The sequence below is a fragment of the Spea bombifrons genome, chromosome 2 (genome assembly GCF_027358695.1).
Source record: "Spea bombifrons isolate aSpeBom1 chromosome 2, aSpeBom1.2.pri, whole genome shotgun sequence".
Lineage (NCBI taxonomy): Eukaryota > Metazoa > Chordata > Amphibia > Anura > Pelobatidae > Spea > Spea bombifrons.
Window position 1 is genome coordinate 142318333 of NC_071088.1, and position 10000 is coordinate 142328332.

A 10000-nucleotide genomic window follows, 5' to 3' on the forward strand; every position below is an offset into this window, starting at 1 on the left:
AGAAGGTGAGAAGGTTCAAATAAGGGTTTAAAGCTTTGATGATGAGCAAGAAACACATGGCAAAAAGCTCTCCCCGGACTGTGAGAAAAGAAAAAGCCTACAACACCTGGTATTCCCAGGCGGTCCCCCATCCAGGTACTAACCAGGGCCAACCCTGCTTAGCTTCCGAGATCAGACGAGATTGGGCGCTTTCAGGGTGGTATGGCCACAGGTGTGAAAGCACTTTATTTTACTTTTCTTATTCTGTTGCTGCTGCTGCTGCTGCTGCTGCTGCTGCTGCTGCTGCTGCTGCTGCTGCTGCTGCTGCTGCTGCTGCTGCTGCTGCTGCTGCTGCTTGTCGTCAGACAGAAAGAATTATAAGCCCTGGGACAGGACAGAGAAGGTGAGAAGGTTCAAATAAGGGTTTAAAGCTTTGATGATGAGCAAGAAACACATGGCAAAAAGCTCTCCCCGGACTGTGAGAAAAAATTAAAAGCCTACAACACCTGGTATTCCCAGGCAGTCTCCCATCCAGGTACTAACCAGGCCCAACCCTGCTTAGCTTCCGAAATCAGACGAGATCGGGCGCTTTCAGGGTGGTATGGCCGCAGGTGTGAAAGTTTTTTATTTTACTTCTCTTATTCTGTTGCTGCTGCTGCTGCTGCTGCTGCTGCTGCTGCTGCTGCTGCTGCTGCTGCTGCTGCTTGTCGTCAGACAAAAAGAATTATAAGCCCTGGGACAGGACAGAGAAGGTGAGATGGTTCAAATAAGGGTTTAAAGCTTTGATGATGAGCAAGAAACATGGCAAAAAGCTCTCCCCGGACTGTGAGAAAAAATTAAAAGCCTACAACACCTGGTATTCCCAGGCGGTCTCCCATCCCGGTACTAACCAGGCCCAACCCTGCTTAGCTTCCGAGATCAGACGAGATCGGGCGCTTTCAGGGTGGTACGGCTGCAGGTGTGAAAGTTTTTTATTTTACTTCTCTTATTCTGCTGCTGCTGCTGCTGCTGCTGCTGCTGCTGCTGCTGCTGCTGCTGCTGCTGCTGCTGCTGCTGCTGCTGCTGCTGCTGCTGCTGCTGCTGCTGCTTGTCGTCAGACAGAAAGAATTATAAGCCCTGGGACAGGACAGAGAAGGTGAGAAGGTTCAAATAAGGGTTTAAAGCTTTGATGATGAGCAAGAAACACATGGCAAAAAGCACTCCCCGGACTGTGAGAAAAGAAAAAGCCTACAACACCTGGTATTCCCAGGCGGTCTCCCATTTAGGTACTAACCAGGCCCAACCCTGCTTAGCTTCCGAGATCAGACGAGATCGGGCGCTTTCAGGGTGGTATGGCTGCAGGTGTGAAAGTTTTTTATTTTACTTCTCTTATTCTGTTGCTGCTGCTGCTGCTGCTGCTGCTGCTGCTGCTGCTGCTGCTGCTGCTGCTTGTCGTCAGACAGAAAGAATTATAAGCCCTGGGACAGGACAGAGAAGGTGAGAAGGTTCAAATAAGGGTTTAAAGCTTTTATGATGAGCAAGAAACACATGGCAAAAAGCTCTCCCCGGACTGTGAGAAAAGAAAAAGCCTACAACACCTGGTATTCCCAGGCGGTCTCCCATCCAGGTACTAACCAGGCCCAACCCTGCTTAGCTTCCGAGATCAGACGAGATCGGGCGCTTTCAGGGTGGTATGGCCGCAGGTGTGAAAATTATTTATTTTACTTCTCTTATTCTGTTGCTGCTGCTGCTGCTGCTGCTGCTGCTGCTGCTGCTGCTGCTGCTGCTGCTGCTGCTGCTTGTCGTCAGACAGAAAGAATTATAAGCCCTGGGACAGGACAGAGAAGGTGAGAAGGTTCAAATAAGGGTTTAAAGCTTTGATGATGAGCAAGAAACACATGGCAAAAAGCTCTCCCTGGACTGTGAGAAAAGAAAAAGCCTACAACACCTGGTATTCCCAGGCGGTCTCCCATCCAGGTACTAACCAGGCCCAACCCTGCTTAGCTTCCGAGATCAGACAAGATCGGGCGCTTTCAGGGTGGTATGGCCGCAGGTGTGAAAGCTCTTTATTTTACTTTTCTTATTCTGTTGCTGCTGCTGCTGCTGCTGCTGCTGCTGCTGCTGCTGCTGCTGCTGCTGCTTGTCGTCAGACAGAAAGAATTATAAGCCCTGGGACAGGACAGAGAAGGTGAGAAGGTTCAAATAAGGGTTTAAAGCTTTGATGATGAGCAAGAAACACATGGCAAAAAGCTCTCCCCGGACTGTGAGAAAAAATTAAAAGCCTACAACACCTGGTATTCCCAGGCGGTCTCCCATCCAGGGACTAACCAGGCCCAACCCTGCTTAACTTCCGAGATCAGACGAGATCGGGCGCTTTCAGGGTGGTATGGCCGCAGGTGTGAAAGTTTTTTATTTTACTTCTCTTATTCTGTTGCTGCTGCTGCTGCTGCTGCTGCTGCTGCTGCTGCTGCTGCTGCTGCTGCTGCTGCTTGTCGTCAGACAAAAAGAATTATAAGCCCTGGGACAGGACAGAGAAGGTGAGAAGGTTCAAATAAGGGTTTAAAGCTTTGATGATGAGCAAGAAACACATGGCAAAAAGCTCTCCCCGGACTGTGAGAAAAGAAAAAGCCTACAACACCTGGTATTCCCAGGCGGCCTCCCATCCAGGTACTAACCAGGCCCAACCCTGCTTAGCTTCCGAGATCAGACGAGATCGGGCGCTTTCAGGGTGGTATGGCCGCAGGTGTGAAAGTTTTTTATTTTACTTCTCTTATTCTGTTGCTGCTGCTGCTGCTGCTGCTGCTGCTGCTGCTGCTGCTGCTGCTGCTGCTGCTGCTGCTGCTTGTCGTCAGACAGAAAGAATTATAAGCCCTGGGACAGGACAGAGAAGGTGAGAAGGTTCAAATAAGGGTTTAAAGCTTTGATGATGAGCAAGAAACACATGGCAAAAAGCTCTCCCCGGACTGTGAGAAAAGAAAAAGCCTACAACACCTGGTATTCCCAGGCGGTCTCCCATCCAGGTACTAACCAGGCCCAACCCTGCTTAGCTTCCGAGATCAGACGAGATCGGGCGCTTTCAGGGTGGTATGGCCACAGGTGTGAAAGTTTTTTATTTTACTTCTCTTATTCTGTTGCTGCTGCTTCTGCTTCTGCTTCTGCTTCTGCTTCTGCTTCTGCTTCTGCTTCTGCTGCTGCTGCTGCTGCTTGTCGTCAGACAGAAAGAATTATAAGCCCTGGGACAGGACAGAGAAGGTGAGAAGGTTCAAATAAGGGTTTAAAGCTTTGATGATGAGCAAGAAACACATGGCAAAAAGCTCTCCCCGGACTGTGAGAAAAGAAAAAGCCTACAACACCTGGTATTCCCAGGCGGTCTCCCATCCAGGTACTAACCAGGCCCAACCCTGCTTAGCTTCCGAGATCAGATGAGATCGGGCACTTTCAGGGTGGTATGGCCGCAGGTGTGAAAGCTCTTTATTTTACTTTTCTTATTCTGTTGCTGCTGCTGCTGCTGCTGCTGCTGCTGCTGCTGCTGCTGCTGCTGCTGCTGCTGCTGCTTGTCGTCAGACAGAAAGAATTATAAGCCCTGGGACAGGACAGAGAAGGTGAGAAGGTTCAAATAAGGGTTTAAAGCTTTGATGATGAGCAAGAAACACATGGCAAAAAGCTCTCCCCGGACTGTGAGAAAAAATTAAAAGCCTACAACACCTGGTATTCCCAGGCGGTCTCCCATCCAGGTACTAACCAGGCCCAACCCTGCTTAGCTTCCGAGATCAAACGAGATCGGGCGCTTTCAGGGTGGTATGGCCGCAGGTGTGAAAGTTTTTTATTTTACTTCTCTTATTCTGCTGCTGCTGCTGCTGCTTGTCGTCAGACAGAAAGAATTATAAGCCCTGGGACAGGACAGAGAAGGTGAGAAGGTTCAAATAAGGGTTTAAAGCTTTGATGATGAGCAAGAAACACATGGCAAAAAGCTCTCCCCGGACTGTGAGAAAAGAAAAAGCCTACAACACCTGGTATTCCCAGGCGGTCTCCCATCCAGGTACTAACCAGGCCCAACACTGCTTAGCTTCCGAGATCAGACGAGATCGGGCGCTTTCAGGGTGGTATGGCCGCAGGTGTGAAAGGTTTTTATTTTACTTCTCTTATTCTGCTGCTGCTGCTGCTGCTGCTGCTGCTGCTGCTGCTGCTGCTGCTTGTCGTCAGACAGAAAGAATTATAAGCCCTGGGACAGGACAGAGAAGGTGAGAAGGTTCAAATAAGGGTTTAAAGCTTTGATGATGAGCAAGAAACACATGGCTAAAACCTCTCCCCGGACTGTGAGAAAAGAAAAAGCCTACAACACCTGGTATTCCCAGGCGGTCTCCCATCCAGGTACTAACCAGGCCCAACCCTGCTTAGCTTCCGAGATCAGACGAGATCGGGCGCTTTCAGGGAGGTATGGCTGCAGGTGTGAAAGATCTTTATTTTACTTTTCTTATTCTGTTGCTGCTGCTGCTGCTGCTGCTGCTGCTGCTGCTGCTGCTGCTGCTGCTGCTGCTGCTGCTGCTGCTTGTCGTCAGACAGAAAGAATTATAAGCCCTGGGACAGGACAGAGAAGGTGAGAAGGTTCAAATAAGGGTTTAAAGCTTTGATGATGAGCAAGAAACACATGGCAAAAAGCTCTCCCCGGACTGTGAGAAAAAATTAAAAGCCTACAACACCTGGTATTCCCAGGCGGTCTCCCATCCAGGTACTAACCAGGCCCAACCCTGCTTAGCTTCCGAGATCAGACGAGATCGGGCGCTTTCAGGGTGGTATGGCCGCAGGTGTGAAAGTTTTTTATTTTACTTCTCTTATTCTGTTGCTGCTGCTGCTGCTGCTGCTGCTGCTGCTGCTGCTGCTGCTGCTGCTGCTGCTGCTGCTTGTCGTCAGACAAAAAGAATTATAAGCCCTGGGACAGGACAGAGAAGGTGAGAAGGTTCAAATAAGGGTTTAAAGCTTTGATGATGAGCAAGAAACACATGGCAAAAAGCTCTCCCCGGACTGTGAGAAAAAATTAAAAGCCTACAACACCTGGTATTCCCAGGCGGTCTCCCATCCAGGTACTAACCAGGCCCAACCCTGCGTAGCTTCCGAGATCAGATGAGATCGGGCGCTTTCAGGGTGGTATGGCCGCAGGTGTGAAAGTTTTTTATTTTACTTCTCTTATTCTGTTGCTGCTGCTTCTGCTTCTGCTTCTGCTTCTGCTTCTGCTTCTGCTTCTGCTTCTGCTTCTGCTTCTGCTTCTGCTGCTGCTGCTGCTGCTTGTCGTCAGACAGAAAGAATTATAAGCCCTGGGACAGGACAGAGAAGGTGAGAAGGTTCAAATAAGGGTTTAAAGCTTTGATGATGAGCAAGAAACACATGGCAAAAAGCTCTCCCCGGACTGTGAGAAAAGAAAAAGCCTACAACACCTGGTATTCCCAGGCGGTCTCCCATCCAGGTACTAACCAGGCCCAACCCTGCTTAGCTTCCGAGATCAGATGAGATCGGGCACTTTCAGGGTGGTATGGCCGCAGGTGTGAAAGCTCTTTATTTTACTTTTCTTATTCTGTTGCTGCTGCTGCTGCTGCTGCTGCTGCTGCTGCTGCTGCTGCTGCTGCTGCTGCTTGTCGTCAGACAGAAAGAATTATAAGCCCTGGGACAGGACAGAGAAGGTGAGAAGGTTCAAATAAGGGTTTAAAGCTTTGATGATGAGCAAGAAACACATGGCAAAAAGCTCTCCCCGGACTGTGAGAAAAAATTAAAAGCCTACAACACCTGGTATTCCCAGGCGGTCTCCCATCCAGGTACTAACCAGGCCCAACCCTGCTTAGCTTCCGAGATCAAACGAGATCGGGCGCTTTCAGGGTGGTATGGCCGCAGGTGTGAAAGTTTTTTATTTTACTTCTCTTATTCTGCTGCTGCTGCTGCTGCTTGTCGTCAGACAGAAAGAATTATAAGCCCTGGGACAGGACAGAGAAGGTGAGAAGGTTCAAATAAGGGTTTAAAGCTTTGATGATGAGCAAGAAACACATGGCAAAAAGCTCTCCCCGGACTGTGAGAAAAGAAAAAGCCTACAACACCTGGTATTCCCAGGCGGTCTCCCATCCAGGTACTAACCAGGCCCAACACTGCTTAGCTTCCGAGATCAGACGAGATCGGGCGCTTTCAGGGTGGTATGGCCGCAGGTGTGAAAGGTTTTTATTTTACTTCTCTTATTCTGCTGCTGCTGCTGCTGCTGCTGCTGCTGCTGCTGCTGCTGCTGCTTGTCGTCAGACAGAAAGAATTATAAGCCCTGGGACAGGACAGAGAAGGTGAGAAGGTTCAAATAAGGGTTTAAAGCTTTGATGATGAGCAAGAAACACATGGCTAAAACCTCTCCCCGGACTGTGAGAAAAGAAAAAGCCTACAACACCTGGTATTCCCAGGCGGTCTCCCATCCAGGTACTAACCAGGCCCAACCCTGCTTAGCTTCCGAGATCAGACGAGATCGGGCGCTTTCAGGGAGGTATGGCTGCAGGTGTGAAAGATCTTTATTTTACTTTTCTTATTCTGTTGCTGCTGCTGCTGCTGCTGCTGCTGCTGCTGCTGCTGCTGCTGCTGCTGCTGCTGCTGCTGCTGCTGCTGCTGCTGCTGCTTGTCGTCAGACAGAAAGAATTATAAGCCCTGGGACAGGACAGAGAAGGTGAGAAGGTTCAAATAAGGGTTTAAAGCTTTGATGATGAGCAAGAAACACATGGCAAAAAGCTCTCCCCGGACTGTGAGAAAAAATTAAAAGCCTACAACACCTGGTATTCCCAGGCGGTCTCCCATCCAGGTACTAACCAGGCCCAACCCTGCTTAGCTTCCGAGATCAGACGAGATCGGGCGCTTTCAGGGTGGTATGGCCGCAGGTGTGAAAGTTTTTTATTTTACTTCTCTTATTCTGTTGCTGCTGCTGCTGCTGCTGCTGCTGCTGCTGCTGCTGCTGCTGCTGCTGCTGCTGCTTGTCGTCAGACAAAAAGAATTATAAGCCCTGGGACAGGACAGAGAAGGTGAGAAGGTTCAAATAAGGGTTTAAAGCTTTGATGATGAGCAAGAAACACATGGCAAAAAGCTCTCCCCGGACTGTGAGAAAAAATTAAAAGCCTACAACACCTGGTATTCCCAGGCGGTCTCCCATCCAGGTACTAACCAGGCCCAACCCTGCGTAGCTTCCGAGATCAGATGAGATCGGGCGCTTTCAGGGTGGTATGGCCGCAGGTGTGAAAGTTTTTTATTTTACTTCTCTTATGCTGCTGCTGCTGCTGCTGCTGCTGCTGCTGCTGCTGCTGCTGCTGCTGCTGCTGCTGCTGCTGCTGCTGCTGCTGCTGCTGCTGCTGCTGCTGCTGCTGCTGCTGCTTGTCGTCAGACAGAAAGAATTATAAGCCCTGGGACAGGACAGAGAAGGTGAGAAGGTTCAAATAAGGGTTTAAAGCTTTGATGATGAGCAAGAAACACATGGCAAAAAGCTCTCCCCGGACTGTGAGAAAAGAAAAAGCCTACAACACCTGGTATTCCCAGGCGGTCTCCCATCCAGGTACTAACCAGGCCCAACCCGGCTTAGCTTCCGAGATCAGACGAGATCGGGCGCTTTCAGGGTGGTATGGCCGCAGGTGTGAAAGTTTTTTATTTTACTTCTCTTATTCTGCTGCTGCTGCTGCTGCTGCTGCTGCTGCTGCTGCTGCTGCTGCTGCTGCTGCTGCTGCTGCTTGTCGTCAGACAGAAAGAATTATAAGCCCTGGGACAGGACAGAGAAGGTGAGAAGGTTCAAATAAGGGTTTAAAGCTTTGATGATGAGCAAGAAACACAAGGCAAAAAGCTCTCCCCGGACTGTGAGAAAAGAAAAAGCCTACAACACCTGGTATTCCCAGGCGGTCTCCCATCCAGGTACTAACCAGGCCCAACCCTGCTTAGCTTCCGAGATCAGACGAGATCGGGCGCTTTCAGGGTGGTATGGCCGCAGGTGTGAAAGCTCTTTATTTTACTTTTCTTATTCTGTTGCTGCTGCTGCTGCTGCTGCTGCTGCTGCTGCTGCTGCTGCTGCTGCTGCTGCTGCTTGTCGTCAGACAGAAAGAATTATAAGCCCTGGGACAGGACAGAGAAGGTGAGAAGGTTCAAATAAGGGTTTAAAGCTTTGATGATGAGCAAGAAACACATGGCAAAAAGCTCTCCCCGGACTGTGAGAAAAAATTAAAAGCCTACAACACCTGGTATTCCCAGGCGGTCTCCCATCCAGGTACTAACCAGGCCCAACCCTGCTTAGCTTCCAAGATCAGACGAGATCGGGCGCTTTCAGGGTGGTATGGCCGCAGGTGTGAAAGTTTTTTATTCTACTTCTCTTATTCTGTTGCTGCTGCAAATAAGCTTTTAAAGCTTTGATGATGAGCAAGAAACACATGGCAAAAAGCTCTCCCCGGACTGTGAGAAAAAATTAAAAGCCTACAACACCTGGTATTCCCAGGCAGTCTCCCATCCAGGTACTAACCAGGCCCAACCCTGCTTAGCTTCCGAGATCAGACGAGATCGGGCGCTTTCAGGGTGGTATGGCCGCAGGTGTGAAAATTTTTTATTTTACTTCTCTTATTCTGTTGCTGCTGCTGCTGCTGCTGCTGCTGCTGCTGCTGCTGCTGCTGCTGCTGCTGCTGCTGCTGCTGCTGCTGCTGCTTGTCGTCAGACAAAAAGAATTATAAGCCCTGGGACAGGACAGAGAAGGTGAGAAGGTTCAAATAAGGGTTTAAAGCTTTGATGATGAGCAAGAAACACATGGCAAAAAGCTCTCCCCGGACTGTGAGAAAAAATTAAAAGCCTACAACACCTGGTATTCCCAGGCGGTCTCCCATCCAGGTACTAACCAGGCCCAACCCTGCTTAGCTTCCGAGATCAGACGAGATCGGGCGCTTTCAGGGTGGTATGGCCGCAGGTGTGAAAGTTTTTTATTTTACTTCTCTTATTCTGTTGCTGCTGCTGCTGCTGCTGCTGCTGCTGCTGCTGCTGCTGCTGCTGCTGCTGCTGCTGCTGCTGCTGCTGCTGCTGCTGCTGCTGCTTGTCGTCAGACAAAAAGAATTATAAGCCCTGGGACAGGACAGAGAAGGTGAGAAGGTTCAAATAAGGGTTTAAAGCTTTGATGATGAGCAAGAAACACATGGCAAAAAGCTCTCCCCGGACTGTGAGAAAAAATTAAAGGCCTACAACACCTGGTATTCCCAGGCGGTCTCCCATCCAGGTACTAACCAGGCCCAACCCTGCTTAGCTTCCGAGATCAGACGAGATCGGGCGCTTTCAGGGTGGTAAGGCCGCAGGTGTGAAAGTTTTTTATTTTACTTCTCTTATTCTGCTGCTGCTGCTGCTGCTGCTGCTGCTGCTGCTGCTGCTGCTGCTGCTGCTGCTGCTGCTGCTGCTGCTGCTGCTGCTGCTGCTGCTGCTTGTCGTCAGACAGAAAGAATTATAAGCCCTGGGACAGGACAGAGAAGGTGAGAAGGTTCAAATAAGGGTTTAAAGCTTTGATGATGAGCAAGAAACACATGGCAAAAAGCTCTCCCCGGACTGTGAGAAAAGAAAAAAGCTACAACACCTGGTATTCCCAGGCGGTCTCCCATCCAGGTACTAACCAGGCCCAACCCTGCTTAGCTTCCGAGATCAGGCGCTTTCAGGGTGGTATGGCCGCAGGTGTGAAAGTTTTTTATTTTACTTCTCTTATTCTGTTGCTGCTGCTGCTGCTGCTGCTGCTGCTGCTGCTGCTGCTGCTGCTGCTGCTGCTGCTGCTGCTGCTGCTGCTGCTGCTGCTGCTGCTGCTGCTGCTGCTGCTGCTGCTGCTGCTGCTGCTGCTGCTGCTGCTGCTGCTGCTGCTGCTTGTCGTCAGACAAAAAGAATTATAAGCCCTGGGACAGGACAGAGAAGGTGAGAAGGTTCAAATAAGGGTTTAAAGCTTTGATGATGAGCAAGAAACACATGGCAAAAAGCTCTCCCCGGACTGTGAGAAAAGAAAAAGCCTACAACACCTGGTATTCCCAGGCGGTCTCCC

The 10000-nt window shown here is 49.9% G+C and overlaps 28 non-coding genes and 1 pseudogene across 28 annotated transcripts in view; all 29 read right to left on the bottom strand.

Annotated features, from left to right (window-relative positions):
- Positions 1-94: 94 nt before the first annotated feature.
- LOC128479417 (5S ribosomal RNA) lies at positions 95-213 on the bottom strand. Its single transcript, XR_008350296.1, has one exon. It is a non-coding gene; the product is annotated as a 5S ribosomal RNA (ribosomal RNA).
- Positions 214-473: 260 nt separating this feature from the next.
- On the bottom strand, positions 474-592 carry LOC128478731 (5S ribosomal RNA). The gene has a single exon (XR_008349636.1). It is a non-coding gene; the product is annotated as a 5S ribosomal RNA (ribosomal RNA).
- A 228-nt stretch (positions 593-820) lies between these two features.
- LOC128477374 (5S ribosomal RNA) lies at positions 821-939 on the bottom strand. The gene has a single exon (XR_008348351.1). It is a non-coding gene; the product is annotated as a 5S ribosomal RNA (ribosomal RNA).
- A 264-nt stretch (positions 940-1203) lies between these two features.
- Positions 1204-1322, bottom strand: LOC128477472 (5S ribosomal RNA). Its single transcript, XR_008348442.1, has one exon. It is a non-coding gene; the product is annotated as a 5S ribosomal RNA (ribosomal RNA).
- Positions 1323-1544: 222 nt separating this feature from the next.
- Positions 1545-1663, bottom strand: LOC128475589 (5S ribosomal RNA). The gene has a single exon (XR_008346642.1). It is a non-coding gene; the product is annotated as a 5S ribosomal RNA (ribosomal RNA).
- Positions 1664-1894: 231 nt separating this feature from the next.
- On the bottom strand, positions 1895-2013 carry LOC128477921 (5S ribosomal RNA). Its single transcript, XR_008348868.1, has one exon. It is a non-coding gene; the product is annotated as a 5S ribosomal RNA (ribosomal RNA).
- A 224-nt stretch (positions 2014-2237) lies between these two features.
- Positions 2238-2356, bottom strand: LOC128477693 (5S ribosomal RNA). Its single transcript, XR_008348654.1, has one exon. It is a non-coding gene; the product is annotated as a 5S ribosomal RNA (ribosomal RNA).
- A 228-nt stretch (positions 2357-2584) lies between these two features.
- LOC128477281 (5S ribosomal RNA) lies at positions 2585-2703 on the bottom strand. The gene has a single exon (XR_008348262.1). It is a non-coding gene; the product is annotated as a 5S ribosomal RNA (ribosomal RNA).
- Positions 2704-2937: 234 nt separating this feature from the next.
- On the bottom strand, positions 2938-3056 carry LOC128476919 (5S ribosomal RNA). The gene has a single exon (XR_008347910.1). It is a non-coding gene; the product is annotated as a 5S ribosomal RNA (ribosomal RNA).
- A 243-nt stretch (positions 3057-3299) lies between these two features.
- On the bottom strand, positions 3300-3418 carry LOC128476736 (5S ribosomal RNA). The gene has a single exon (XR_008347735.1). It is a non-coding gene; the product is annotated as a 5S ribosomal RNA (ribosomal RNA).
- A 233-nt stretch (positions 3419-3651) lies between these two features.
- On the bottom strand, positions 3652-3770 carry LOC128476803 (5S ribosomal RNA). The gene has a single exon (XR_008347798.1). It is a non-coding gene; the product is annotated as a 5S ribosomal RNA (ribosomal RNA).
- Positions 3771-3956: 186 nt separating this feature from the next.
- Positions 3957-4075, bottom strand: LOC128478019 (5S ribosomal RNA). The gene has a single exon (XR_008348962.1). It is a non-coding gene; the product is annotated as a 5S ribosomal RNA (ribosomal RNA).
- Positions 4076-4288: 213 nt separating this feature from the next.
- Positions 4289-4407, bottom strand: LOC128476865 (5S ribosomal RNA). The gene has a single exon (XR_008347858.1). It is a non-coding gene; the product is annotated as a 5S ribosomal RNA (ribosomal RNA).
- Positions 4408-4646: 239 nt separating this feature from the next.
- On the bottom strand, positions 4647-4765 carry LOC128475600 (5S ribosomal RNA). Its single transcript, XR_008346653.1, has one exon. It is a non-coding gene; the product is annotated as a 5S ribosomal RNA (ribosomal RNA).
- A 233-nt stretch (positions 4766-4998) lies between these two features.
- Positions 4999-5117, bottom strand: LOC128477787 (5S ribosomal RNA). Its single transcript, XR_008348743.1, has one exon. It is a non-coding gene; the product is annotated as a 5S ribosomal RNA (ribosomal RNA).
- A 261-nt stretch (positions 5118-5378) lies between these two features.
- Positions 5379-5497, bottom strand: LOC128476737 (5S ribosomal RNA). The gene has a single exon (XR_008347736.1). It is a non-coding gene; the product is annotated as a 5S ribosomal RNA (ribosomal RNA).
- Positions 5498-5724: 227 nt separating this feature from the next.
- Positions 5725-5843, bottom strand: LOC128476804 (5S ribosomal RNA). The gene has a single exon (XR_008347799.1). It is a non-coding gene; the product is annotated as a 5S ribosomal RNA (ribosomal RNA).
- Positions 5844-6029: 186 nt separating this feature from the next.
- On the bottom strand, positions 6030-6148 carry LOC128478021 (5S ribosomal RNA). The gene has a single exon (XR_008348964.1). It is a non-coding gene; the product is annotated as a 5S ribosomal RNA (ribosomal RNA).
- Positions 6149-6361: 213 nt separating this feature from the next.
- On the bottom strand, positions 6362-6480 carry LOC128476866 (5S ribosomal RNA). The gene has a single exon (XR_008347859.1). It is a non-coding gene; the product is annotated as a 5S ribosomal RNA (ribosomal RNA).
- Positions 6481-6734: 254 nt separating this feature from the next.
- On the bottom strand, positions 6735-6853 carry LOC128475613 (5S ribosomal RNA). Its single transcript, XR_008346665.1, has one exon. It is a non-coding gene; the product is annotated as a 5S ribosomal RNA (ribosomal RNA).
- A 230-nt stretch (positions 6854-7083) lies between these two features.
- On the bottom strand, positions 7084-7202 carry LOC128477789 (5S ribosomal RNA). Its single transcript, XR_008348744.1, has one exon. It is a non-coding gene; the product is annotated as a 5S ribosomal RNA (ribosomal RNA).
- A 273-nt stretch (positions 7203-7475) lies between these two features.
- LOC128477861 (5S ribosomal RNA) lies at positions 7476-7594 on the bottom strand. Its single transcript, XR_008348812.1, has one exon. It is a non-coding gene; the product is annotated as a 5S ribosomal RNA (ribosomal RNA).
- A 231-nt stretch (positions 7595-7825) lies between these two features.
- LOC128475626 (5S ribosomal RNA) lies at positions 7826-7944 on the bottom strand. The gene has a single exon (XR_008346678.1). It is a non-coding gene; the product is annotated as a 5S ribosomal RNA (ribosomal RNA).
- A 230-nt stretch (positions 7945-8174) lies between these two features.
- Positions 8175-8293, bottom strand: LOC128477570 (5S ribosomal RNA). Its single transcript, XR_008348535.1, has one exon. It is a non-coding gene; the product is annotated as a 5S ribosomal RNA (ribosomal RNA).
- A 122-nt stretch (positions 8294-8415) lies between these two features.
- LOC128477419 (5S ribosomal RNA) lies at positions 8416-8534 on the bottom strand. The gene has a single exon (XR_008348392.1). It is a non-coding gene; the product is annotated as a 5S ribosomal RNA (ribosomal RNA).
- Positions 8535-8782: 248 nt separating this feature from the next.
- On the bottom strand, positions 8783-8901 carry LOC128475637 (5S ribosomal RNA). Its single transcript, XR_008346689.1, has one exon. It is a non-coding gene; the product is annotated as a 5S ribosomal RNA (ribosomal RNA).
- A 260-nt stretch (positions 8902-9161) lies between these two features.
- LOC128477185 (5S ribosomal RNA) lies at positions 9162-9280 on the bottom strand. The gene has a single exon (XR_008348167.1). It is a non-coding gene; the product is annotated as a 5S ribosomal RNA (ribosomal RNA).
- A 258-nt stretch (positions 9281-9538) lies between these two features.
- On the bottom strand, positions 9539-9647 carry LOC128480237 (uncharacterized; annotated as a pseudogene).
- A 318-nt stretch (positions 9648-9965) lies between these two features.
- LOC128476772 (5S ribosomal RNA) overlaps positions 9966-10000 on the bottom strand; it is a 119-nt gene continuing 84 nt past the window's right edge. The window contains exon 1 of the ribosomal RNA XR_008347770.1: positions 9966-10000. This exon is cut by the window's right edge and continues 84 nt beyond it. This is a non-coding gene — a ribosomal RNA (5S ribosomal RNA).